Source organism: Xenopus tropicalis, chromosome 1 (genome assembly GCF_000004195.4).
Source record: "Xenopus tropicalis strain Nigerian chromosome 1, UCB_Xtro_10.0, whole genome shotgun sequence".
Taxonomy (NCBI): domain Eukaryota; kingdom Metazoa; phylum Chordata; class Amphibia; order Anura; family Pipidae; genus Xenopus; species Xenopus tropicalis.
The window spans coordinates 177,400,073-177,413,341 of NC_030677.2; the positions used below are offsets into that span (position 1 = coordinate 177,400,073).

The 13,269-nt window shown below is 40.3% G+C and overlaps 1 protein-coding gene across 7 annotated transcripts in view; it reads left to right on the plus strand.

Moving 5' to 3' along the window:
- Positions 1 to 13,269, plus strand: part of mctp1 (multiple C2 domains, transmembrane 1) — a 337,656-nt gene that overhangs the window by 109,415 nt on the left and 214,972 nt on the right. The gene's annotated exons all lie outside the window — the stretch shown is intronic.

Below are 13,269 nucleotides of genomic sequence, written 5' to 3' on the forward strand. Positions count from 1 at the left end.
GTGGCAAGTAGTATTGTTTGAAATCAGGATTTAGTTTAGTTTTAGTTTAGTTTTAGTTTAGTGAGGCAAATCACTTGCGGAAAATAGCGCCATCCGCCTCCTACCTGTGCCTGCGCCCGAATGAATGGAATACGCTCGGGTGCAGGCACATGTAGCCGATATCTGTCGAAGAAAAGAAGTCTTGCGTTTTTTGACGGATATCGACTAAATGTGCCTGCACCCGAGCGTATTCCATTCATTCGGGTGCAGGCACAGGTAGGAGGTGGATGGCGCTATTTTCAGCAAGCGATTTTCAGCATGCCGAAAATATACGCCAGACGCCTTGTCTGACTAATTATTAGCCTTAGTTTTTACGTTTTGAGGTTGGTTTAGGTTTATTTGGCCCTAGATGAGCTGTTCATGGCAATTATAATGAATTATCAATTAATCACTGTATGTATAGGGTATATATATATACACATACACAGTGTATTAGGGATGCACTGAACCCCTGAACCCACCATGACGGATTCGGCCAAATTGTGAACCGAATCTGAATCCGCACACTTAGGGGCTGATTTACTAACCCACGAACGGGTCGAAATGAGTCCGATTGCGTTTTTTTCGTAAAGATCGGTATTTTGCGATTTTTTCGTATTTTTTGCGATTTTTTCGGTGTCTTTACGAATTTTTCGTTACCAATAAGATTTTTGCGTAAAAACGCGAGTTTTTCGTAGCCATTACGAAAGTTGCGTAAATTCTTGCGATTTTTCGTAGCGTTAAAACTTGCGCAAAAAGTTGCGCTTTTTTCGTAGCGTTAAAACTTATGCGAAACTTCGCACCTTTTAAGTTTTAACGCTACGAAAAAGGCGCAACTTTTCGCGTAAGTTTTAACGCTACGGAAAAATCGCAAGATTTTACGCAACTTTCGTAAAGGCTACGTAAAACTCGCGTTTTTACGCAAAAATCGTATTGGTAACGAAAAATTCGTAAAGACGCCGAAAAAATCGCAAAACATACGAAAAAGTCGCAAAATGTTCGTTTTCAAGTCGGAACTTTTCCAATTCGGGTCGGATTCGTGGGTTAGTAAATCAGCCCCTTAGTGAATCTAAAAATTGCACACATAGTGAATTTTTTTCCCCTGCCATTTAACCCTTCTGAATGCTAATTAGCATATGCTAATTTGAAGGATTCGGCCGAAACCGAATCCTTCAAAAAAAGGCTGGATTTGGCCCGAATCCCGAACCGAATCCGGGATTCGGTGCATCCCTAATATATATATTAAGTTCATAGCTAGTTTGAAAATGATTCGAAATGTTCTTGAAGTTTATAGATAGATTTAAGTAAAAAAGAGCATTCATAAATAATAAAATGTAGTGAAAAACTACAACTCAATAGAAATGCCCAGATGCAGACTGGAAATATCTCTTTGCTCTAAAGGAACCCAACTGTGCCGAGACTGAACTGTCTGCCAATCTAAACAGTCAGCAACAAGGAGTTGGCTAGGAATGCCGGTGTGAGGCCGGGAGCAACTGGAGATTGTATAGAGGAGACTGGTTTAAACGGGAAATGGCATCTTGTACTGTATATAACAATGCTCCACGTGAGGCAGGGAGGCATTTTAAAAGAAGAAAAATTAAACTGAAACACACATACTTGGGGACACATTCATTAAAGTATGATAGGTCCGATTACAAAAAAATCGTATTTTTTCCAAAGGTTTACAACTTTTGCATATTTTCTATGATATTTTCGATAATTTGCACAACTTCTTCATACTTTTCGACTATTTGTGCGTCAAAATCGTATTTGTTGCAATGAGTACGAAAGTTTTGGATTCTTTCAAGCTTCGGTATCGTGAGTGCCATTGAGTCCTATGGGAGGCTTCCAAAATCATGCACTGAAGGTTCAAAGCCAGGAAGAGTTTCGCGCCATTTACGATCATTGGGATATAATAATTTTGTGACTTTCGGATCGCCAATCGTAAACGATCGTTTTAATATGAATATTTCTGAACTTTCGGATCGTAAATACGAAATCTTCGCATTCAAACGAACCGAATTTTCATGACTTTTGCATCAGAAATTTGAGATACGGATTCGTACTTTAATGAATGTGCTGAAAAGAATTACTGGGTCATCACTCAATGCCTCTCTGCTTCAATCCCTCTGCTAGTAGGGGACCATACACTGGTGTGCTGTACCTTCTGTTCTCTCTTGGGCTGTTCTTCTAGCTACCCTAAAGCTGGGCATACACACACCGATAATATCGTACAAAATCTCGTTTCTTTCGATATTCGGTGCGTGGATGGCAACTCGGCCAACTCGAGGCAACCGATATCACAGAAGGCTGCAGATATCGGTTAACTCGCCGATCGGGCGGGTTAAAAGATTTTGATTGGGCACCATTGAAGGCGCCTGAGCAAAATCTGCCTTCAGGGCTAAATCGGCAGAAGGAGGTAGAAATCCTATTGTTTCTACCTCCATATCTGACGATTTATTCCTGAACGCCAGTGGAGGGTGGGAACGATCTTTCGTGCGATGGCCACGTGTGGGACTAACTCTGCAAAGTTTAGGGACCCTAGGATTAATAGTTAAAGAACGGCAGCAGTCAGCGCTGGATTTGTGATCCAGGTGCCCCGTGGCCACTCCCGTTGGACACCCCCCGCCTACCGCCGTGCACCCCGCAAACCTCCCCACGGCAGGGAGCGCATGCTCCATTGCTCCGAATGGGAGCAAAATGTAAAAATTTAGTTGCGGCGGGGCGGCATGCCGTCCCTAAACTTCTGCCGCCCTAGGCCTGGGCCTTTGTGGCCTCTCCACAAATCCGGGCCTGGCAGCAGTTTCAATTTAAACCAATAAAGGTCAATAGGTAAATTGTGATTGGTGGTTGATGGGTGTGCCCACTTTTTCTTACCTTGAGTCGAAGTCACCCAGTGACAAACAGTGGGCACTCTGGTATAAATAGTGTGAGAATGACAGCATTTTAAATTTAAACCAATAAAATTCAATAGATGAAATCTGATTGGCTGTTAGTAGCGCAACCCGCTTTCCCTATTTTTGAACTGCAGTCCCCCATTGATCAACTTTGCAAAGTTTGGGGACTCAGGCATAAAAACTATGGGACTGACAGCATTTTACACTTCACCATTGAAAGTAAATAGGTGAAATGTGATTGGCTGTTGGTGGCTCCGCCCACATTTTCTAACTTTGAATGGCAAATACCCAGTGACTAACTTTGGAAAGTTTAACAACCCTGGAATTAATACTTAAATAATGGAATCAGTTTAAATATAAACCAATGAAATTTAATGGGTGGAAATGGATTGGCTGTTGGTGGCTCTGGCCCACTTTTTTCTAACCCTGAATACATAGTCAGCAAGTGACTGACTGTGCAAAGTTTGGGAACCCTGACATAAATAGTGTGAGAATGGCAGCGTTTTAAATTTAAACCAAAAAAAAAATCAATAGGTAAAGTCCACACACTCGTAAAAACCTAAAAATGCAGCCCCCTAGTGATCCTGGTGTTAATACTGTTAGAATGGCAGCAGGTTGAATTTCTGCCAAGTCAATAGGTACAATCTGATTGGCTGTTCACAGCTCCGCCCACTTTTGGGCATCCAACAGTCATCATATTTTCATTCAGGCTGAACCCATGACTGTGTGATTCAAGTTTGGGGGGTGTAGCCTCAAAGCTGTAAGATTGGCAGCAGTTTCAATTTCCCCATTAAAGTCAATGGGTGAAATTTGATTGGCTGTTATTGGCCCTCCCAATTCGGGTCATCCAAGAAATGTCCCTGTTTCCTTTGGGGGGCCCTCATGATTATGTTATTCAAGTTTGGGAAGTGTAGCTTTAAAGCTGTAAGTGCGGCAGCAGTTTGAAAATCTTCTCTGTCAAAGTCAATGGGAAAATTGGGGGGTTCGGAGTAGCGCCACAAAAAGACGGGGGGGGGAGGGATCGCTTAGAAAAGTACAAGCAACCTGCTCCACTATAGGGCGAAGAAGTGTGGGGAGTTTGGGGGTTGTACCCCTAAAACTGTAGGAGGAGTAGCATTTAGAAAATGGGGGGCGCTAAGAATAAGAAGAAGAAGCGGAAGAATAAGCTGAAGTCGAAGAACAGTCTGTGGGGTTTTTCAACCCAATATAATTAAACCCCCGGGTATTGAACACAAAGCAATGAATAAGATATATATTTTATAGCAGAAATATTTGCAAACTTATTTTGCAAAATACAACCTGCTACACTTGCCCCACAGACAGGGGGCCTTCATCTTTCTTTATTCACAACTCAAGGGGCCTATATAGGAAAAAGGCAACTATTTATACACTTTATTAAACACACCAATACATACAAATGACTAAATCAAAGCAACACTCATTGGGTGTAACATAAGGCCTGCTTATTGACAACTTTCACAACTACTAGGAGTCCTTCATGCTTAAAAATAGGATAATAACATCCACAAACTGGGTTTTTTTTGCTGTGCCTCTGCTGCAGGCAAGAGAGAACAGCCCTAAGGTACAAGACACAATGGGAAGGTGCTGGGTTCTGGGCTGCGGGTAAGAGGCAACATCAGCAGGAGCTAAATAACTTGGGCAGGGTGAGCAGAAGCGCTGCAGAGCCTACAGGGAACTCCCCATGCTCGTGGCTTAAATGGGTTTCACCTTTTGGCATGTTACAGAATGACCTATTCCTTGCAACTTCGCAATTGTGCTTTATTGCTATTTTTTTTCTTTTTTAATAGTTTCTGAACTAAGTTTTCTTCTTTGGAATATTTTCAGCTTTCTAATGGGAGTCACTCACTGACCCCCAACATCCAAAAAACGATTGTTCTGCAAGGCTACAATTTTACTGTTATTGTTCATTTTTGTTACATAACTTTTCATTTTTGTTCATTACCTCACCTCTATATATAGTATATACCAGTCTCTCATTAAAGCCACTGCCTGGTTGCTAGGGAAAATGAGACCCTAGCAACCGGATAGCTATTGAAAACCATAGAACTGCAAAACAGAAACCTAAATAAATGAAAAAATAAAGTAAATGAAGACCAATTGCAAATTGTCTCAGAACTTCTATTTCCACACCAAACAGGCAGATTCAGTACAGTAAGTGCAACATGTCACAGCCAGATGGAAGCAGGTTAGAAAAAGTGGGCAGAGCCACCAAAAGCCAATCAGATTGTACCTATTGACTTTCAATAGGGAAATTCAACCTGCTGCCATTCTCACAGTATTAACACCAGGGCCCCCAAACTTTTCACACTTGGTCACTAGGGCACTGCAGTTTTAGTTTTGAAAAGTGGGTGGAGCCACCAACAGCCAATCAGATTTCAGTCAAAGAACAGTGTGTTGGGGTTTTCAACCCAGCAGAATTACTGTGCTGGAAATATAACATATCTTGCTGCATAAATAATCTATAGCCAGCATTTACTACTGTGCAACATGTGCACTGATTCAGCAGGTATAACTGTCTGGCTGCTTTAGGATAATGATTACTACCTGTAAGACAACAGGAACATTCACTTAGTCCTGCACATGGAAACTGGTGCATCAGGTAAAAGTTCCTACCGTAGCTGTGCACTTTGGTTCCCTCTTCAGTAGGAGAGCAGGAAATGTTCCTGGAAATTACAGTCTTATAGGAAACAACATTTAACTAAGTTCTGAACTTGTTTAAAAGCACAAATTTTAGTGGGGTATATATTAACCTTGAACCTCTTACAAGAGGTAGGGGAGCAGTGAGGCAGGGCTGTCTCTGATTTGGCAGGAATTAGTTAAAGAGGGTTTTGCTCTGTGGCACAGAGAGCTCTCACCCTTGAGTGGGTCCATTATGACTGTAATTAATCACATATGAATATACTACAAATGAAGCAAGAATCATCTGTTTGAATGCCAGCACTTTCTTGAAATGTCTAAAAAAAATGCCACTAACTTTGCCCAGTTCATTTTAGGATTTCTATGAGGAATAAGATAAGATTTAGTACTTAGGTGTCCGTTTACTAAACCGTGCTAAAATTGTCTCTTGCGCCAGAATATTCGCCATACCAAAGTCTACTCAACAGCGGTGTATGTGGAAATCACTGCGATCATTCGCATTAACTAGGCAAATGTACCGATTTACGTTGGTGTTAATTTAAGCGAGTTGCAAATTTTCTGGCGACAAAATAAGTTTGCAAATATTTCTGCTATAAAATATATATATATTATTATATCTTATTTTATGGCATTTAATATAATAATAATGTTTCTCGCTCTTTCTCCTGTCAGCAATAGCTACAGAAACAGGAAAGAATGATGGGTAAAAAAATAGTGTGTTATAGGATATCTCCTGTCCCCTTGAGAGTTTTCTGGCAAAAAAATATTTAATGCCCCTACATAGGTGACGTTAATTTTTTTGCAAATATTTCTGCAACAATTTTGTCTTTAGACCATTTCGTTGAAATGGCGTTAATTAGAAGCGTAATTTCTGGAGAATGCGATAACTGGCAATCACATATTTTTGCACCAGAATAATCGCGAATTTATGTTTGTCGCCATTTAGTAAACTGGCATTAACATATTTTGCGTTAATTTTGTCTATACATCGTGAGACTAATTTTAATGCACCTTAGTGTACAGGCACCTTAGTACAGATATTTATTGTGTTTTTCTCCTGCAAAGAAAAATAAAGTTCTTGTGAGAATACTGTATCAGTTTATTTAAAAAAATCAGAAATAGTGCATTGTTTGAAGTTGAAGTGCCAATAGTTTTGCCCATGATTGCATAACTTCACAAGAGTGACCTACAGTGATAATATAGGTACATTACACAGAGTATGAAATCTCTCCAAATATCAGAAGGGAGTAGAAAGCTGTAGCTATACAGGTATTTAATCCATTATTTGGAGTACCTTGTACACAGTTATACACAGTTCATAAATACACAGGACAACACTGATCCCCTTCACTCCCTTCTTCTCTTTACCTACTTACTTACCATCATACTTCCTTCCCATTTCTTTTGGTCTCCCACTGCATTTAACTTTTGTTCTCTACTCTACAACACCCCCCAACTTATTTATTTTAACTATTCAAATACCGTGCCTACTACAGATTTATTCAATTGGTTTCCCCTGCCCTAATTCAGTTAATTCAATGTGAACATTTGCATACTCACAGAAAGTTGCCATGTTGAGGCAGCTTGGCTTTATTTTTAACTTTTAACTTTGTGTGGTTTTTATATTATTTGCAGTTGCCTTTTAACTCCAGTAATATCAGTTGGCATATACTTATATATACCATCTCATATATCATTGTGTTCAACTACAAAATTCACTTAATTAGCCTTCAAACCTGTCACACACATCCTATTCCCATTATTGAAATGAATAACCATATGTGTTCTAGAGTTATGGCAGCTTAGGGATTTAAAAAGTATAAAGGAGGTCATCTGCATATGCTAAAATCTTAATTTATCATTCTGTCTACATATATCCCTTTTTAGTCAAATGGCACTCAATGATAATGAGCACCATAGTCCTCCTAACCCTAAGAGGGCTGTAACTGTCAAAATGCTATGTGTGCCATTGGCTCTCCAAAGAGTTATGTCCTAGAGATAGAGACACTGAGGAACTAATAACCTAACATTGCTATAACCAGTCAATCCACAGGGCAGGTGGCAGTTAACCCTTTAAGTGCCAGCCGAATTCGTCATTTCGGTTCCCCCCAGTGCCAGACGTTTTTTAAGCATTTTGTACTCATTCGCTTTAACAATGTTTTTTGGTAGGAAAACCTCCATGAAACTAGGGAAATTATATATCGTTTTTTTCGTCACTAATTGGGCTTCGACATACATACCAAATTTTATAACTTTTCTGGAGATATGATGTGTATTTTGGGTGAATTATGTAAAAAAAAAATAAAATTATGAAAAATTTCTGTATATTTTGAGTTTTTTTTCCATAGAAAAGTTAATTTTACACACTTTTTTTTGTTGTTTGTAAAAGCCCTGATACTCCCAAGTCCAACGATACCAAATATGTGGTGGTACCCCACAGTTCCTGTCCAGAAGTAACCCCCAAACTAAAGAAATACTTTGTACAATATCACACCAGAACAAAGCGGAAAAGCGCTTGTAACAGTTGATGCAGCATAACTTATATGTAAATCTAAAATATCCCCTCATGTTTGGTATCTTTAGAAACTACAGACCTTCAGGTTTCTAGGTGCAATGTAGTTTTCACTCAAAAGCCAAATACCTTTTGTCAGTGCATTGTGAAATTTGGAAGTTTTTTTGACATTTTTTTTTTTTTGTAAAACGTAAACTTGGACGCATGATCAAATGTGGATTTGACAAAAAAAAATCTCATAAAAATTTTCTAACAAAGGCAAATTTGAAAGACAAATTTCTACTGAATAAAATGATGCCCCATATGTATGGGTGCACATAAAGACATGGGCACCAAACACTCCAAAGCAGGGGCAATGCACAAGGGCAATTACAGCTAAAAATGTGGGTGCTGTGCTCTATGTGCACTACCTGCAGTTTTTCAGTGTTAACCCCCCCTACTTGTGAAATAACCCCCACAAGCTATATATTTCTGAAAAGTGCACACCTTCAGCTATTCAGAGACACCACTCTTCTCTTTCTACATAGAAAATTGTGGCCGCAGTCCCTTGCAGAAGTCAGCGCTTTGGTCAGAAATCGAGGAAAAAACTGATAAAAAACCTAGATTTCTCCCCAAAATCTCCATGGCAACTACCAAAAACTTACTAAACATCAATCTGCAAGTTCCCCTGAATAAAACAATACCCCATATGTATGGGTGCACATAAAGACGTGGCCACCAAATGCCCCAAAACAGGGGCAATGCATAAGGGCAATTTCAGTTGATATTTTGGGGGCTGCGCTCTATGTGCACTTCCTGCAGGTTTTCAGTGTTAACCCCCCCTACCTGTAAAATAACCCCCACAAACTATATATTTCTGAAAAGTGCAAACCTTCAGCTATTCAGAGACACCACTCTCCTCTTTCTACATGGAAAATTGTGGCCGCAGTCCCTTGCAGAAGTCAGCGCATTGGTCAGAAATCAAGGAAAAAACAGACACAAACCTAGATTTCTCCCCAAAATCTCCATGGCAACTACCAAAAACTTACTAAACATCAATCTGCAAGTTCCCCTGAATAAAACGATACCCCATATGTATGGGTACACATAAAGACGTGGCCACCAAATGCCCCAAAACAGGGGCAATGCATAAGGGCAATTTCAGTTGAAATTTTGGGGGCTGCGCTCTATGTGCACTTCCTGCAGTTTTTCAGTGTTAACCCCCCCTACCTGTAAAATAACCCCCACAAACTATATATTTCTGAAAAGTGTACACCTTCAGCTATTCAGAGACACCACTCTCCTCTTTCTACATGGAAAATTGTGGCCGCAGTCCCTTGCAGAAGTCAGCGCATTGGTCAGAAATCAAGGAAAAACCAGATACAAACCTAGATTTCTCCCCAAAATCTCCATGGCAACTACCAAAAACTTACTAAACATCAATCTGCAAGTTCCCCTGAATAAAACGATACCCCATATGTATGGGTACACATAAAGACGTGGCCACCAAATGCCCCAAAACAGGGGCAATGCATAAGGGCAATTTCAGTTGAAATTTTGGGGGCTGCGCTCTATGTGCACTTCCTGCAGTTTTTCAGTGTTAACCCCCCCTACCTGTAAAATAACCCCCACAAACTATATATTTCCAAAAAGTGCACACCTTCAGCTATTCAGAGACACCACTCTCCTCTTTCTACATGGAAAATTGTGGCCGCAGTCCCTTGCAGAAGTCAGCACATTGGTCAGAAATCAAGGAAAAAACAGACACAAACCTAGATTTCTCCCCAAAATCTCCATGGCAACTACCAAAAACTTACTAAACATCAATCTGCAAGTTCCCCTGAATAAAACGATACCCCATATGTATGGGTACACATAAAGACGTGGCCACCAAATGCCCCAAAACAGGGGCAATGCATAAGGGCAATTTCAGTTGAAATTTTGGGGGCTGCGCTCTATGTGCACTTCCTGCAGTTTTTCAGTGTTAACCCCCCCTACCTGTAAAATAACCCCCGCAAACTATATATTTCCAAAAAGTGCACACCTTCAGCTATTCAGAGACACCACTCTTCTCTTTCTACATGGAAAATTGTGGCCACAGTCCCTTGCAGAAGTCAGCGCATTGGTCAGAAATCAAGGAAAAACCAGATACAAACCTAGATTTCTCCCCAAAATCTCCATGGCAACTACCAAAAACTTACTAAACATCAATCTGCAAGTTCCCCTGAATAAAACGATACCCCATATGTATGGGTACACATAAAGACGTGGCCACCAAATGCCCCAAAACAGGGGCAATGCATAAGGGCAATTTCAGTTGAAATTTTGGGGGCTGCGCTCTATGTGCACTTCCTGCAGTTTTTCAGTGTTAACCCCCCTACCTGTAAAATAACCCCCACAAACTATATATTTCTGAAAAGTGCACACCTTCAGCTATTCAGAGACACCACTCTCCTCTTTCTACATGGACAAATTGTGGCCACAGTCCCTTGCAGAAGTAAGCGCATCGGTCAGAAATCAAGGAAAAACCAGATACAAACCTAGATTTCTCCCCAAAATCTCCATGGCAACTACCAAAAACTTACTAAACATCAATCTGCAAGTTCCCCTGAATAAAACGATACCCCATATGTATGGGTACACATAAAGACGTGGCCACCAAATGCCCCAAAACAGGGGCAATCCATAATAATGGGGCTGCAATTTATGTGCACATCTCAAAGCTTTTCAGACAAAATTGCCCCTTACCTGTGAAAAAAACCATATAAACTGTATATTGATTAAAAAAAGACAACTTCAGCTATTCAGAGACACCACTCTTCTCTTTCTACATGGAAAATTGTGGCCGCAGTCCCTTGCAGAAGTCAGTGCTTTGGTCAGAAATTAAGGAAAAACCAGATACAAACCTAGATTTTGGTCAGAAATCAAGGAAAAACCAGATAAAAAACCTAGATTTCTCCCCAAAATCTCCATGGCAACTACCAAAAACTTACTAAACCTCAATTTGCAAGTTCCCCTGAATAAAACGATACCCCATATGTATGGGTGCACATAAAGACGTGTCCACCAAATGCCCCCAAACAGGGGCAATGCATAAGGGGGGGCTTTGCTCTACCTGCAGTTTTTCAGTGTTAACCCCCCCTACCTGTGAAATAACCCCCACAATCATATATTTACGAAAAGTGCACACCTTCAGCTATTCAGAGACACCACTCTTCTCTTTCTACATGGAAAATTGTGGCCGCAGTCCCTTGCAGAAGTCAGCGCATTGGTCAGAAATCAAGGAAAAACCAGATAAAAAACCTAGATTTCTCCCCAAAATCTCCATGGCAACTACCAAAAACTTACTAAACCTCAATTTGCAAGTTCCCCTGAATAAAACGATACCCCATATGTATGGGTGCACATAAAGACGTGGCCACCAAATGCCCCAAAACAGGGGCAATGCATAAGGGCAATTTCAGTTGAAATTTTGGGGGCTGCGCTCTATGTGCACTACCTGCAGTTTTTCAGTGTTAACCCCCCCTACCTGTGAAATAACCCCCACAATCTATATATTTACGAAAAGTGCACACCTTCAGCTATTCAGAGACACCACTCTTCTCTTTCTACATGGAAAATTGTGGCCGCAGTCCCTTGCAGAAGTCAGCGCTTTGGTCAGAAATCAAGGAAAAACCAAATACAAACCTAGATTTTGGTCAGAAATCAAGGAAAAACCAGATACAAACCTAGATTTCTCCCCAAAATCTCCATGGCAACTACCAAAAACTTACTAAACCTCAATTTGCAAGTTCCCCTGAATAAAACGATACCCCATATGTATGGGTGCACATAAAAACGTGGCCACCAAATGCCCCCAAACAGGGGCAATGCATAAGGGGGGTCTGTGCTCTATGTGCTCTACCTGCAGTTATTTAGTCTAAACACCCCCCTACCTGTGAAATAACTATATATTTATGAAAAGTGCACAGCTTCAGCTATTCAAAGACACCACTCTTCTCTTTCTACATGGAAAATTGTGGCCGCAGTCCCTTGCAGAAGTCACGCTTTGGTCAGAAATCAAGGAAAAACCAGATACAAACCTAGATTTCTCCCCAAAATCTCCATGGCAACTACCAAAAACTTACTAACCATAAATCTGCAAGTTCCCCTGAATAAAACGATACCCCATATGTATGGGTGCACATAAGTACATGGCCGCCAAACCTGAAAATGCATAATATTGGGGCTGCACTCTATGCACCCCTTTTTTTTTTGCCTGCACCCGAATGAATGGAATACGCTCGGGTGCAGGCACATGTAGCCGATATACGCATGAAAACGCGTGAGAATGCAAAGTCTCGCGTTTTCATGTGTATATCGGCTACATGTGCCTGCACCCGAGCGTATTCCATTCATTCGGGTGCAGGCACAAGTAGCAGGCGTAGGGCTGAATTTTCGGCAAGCGTTTTTCCACTTGCTGAAAAAATCAGCCCTACGCCATGTGTGGCATCAGCCTAACCCTTGGCAATAGAAACTACCAGAACAATCTTAGCACCTCTGGACCTTTCTAGAACAACTGAAATCAAATGAAGTTAAAATGGAATAAAACCACTAAAAGCAATCAAAGAACAATAATTGCAATGAAATCGGTGGTCAGAGCCCTGGATCCACCAATGTCACTGCAAAAGCAACCTTTTGGGGGCACTAAATACACAATAAAGAACAATGCAAAGATAAAACACCATAAAATCAGTAAATTCAAATAAAAACCGCTCAAACCAACAGAAGAACAATTATTGCAATGAAATCGGTGGTCAGAGCCCTGGATCCACCAATGTCACTGCAAATTCAGCACCCAATAGCAATACAAAAGTTACAGTGCAATAGAATAATTCAAAAACAGAAATCAATTATGAAAATGCAAAAAAAACACTAAAATGCAACCAAATAAATCAGATAATTATAGAGCAAGATCAGAAATAAAGTTTTAGTAAAAAAAAAAGACTGCCAGAGAAAGCAAAGAAAGAAAGAAAAGAAAAGAAAGAAAGAAAAAAAAAAAAAAAAAAAAAAAAAAAAAGTGTAAGTGTAAGTGTGTGTGTAAGTGTCTGTGTGTGCTTGGGAAAGTTGTAAATAAGTGTGTATGTGTACAAAAGTGTAATAATGACAAAGATAGAAGAAGAAATGAAAAAAAAAAAAAAAAAAAATTTTAGACAGTTGAGATTG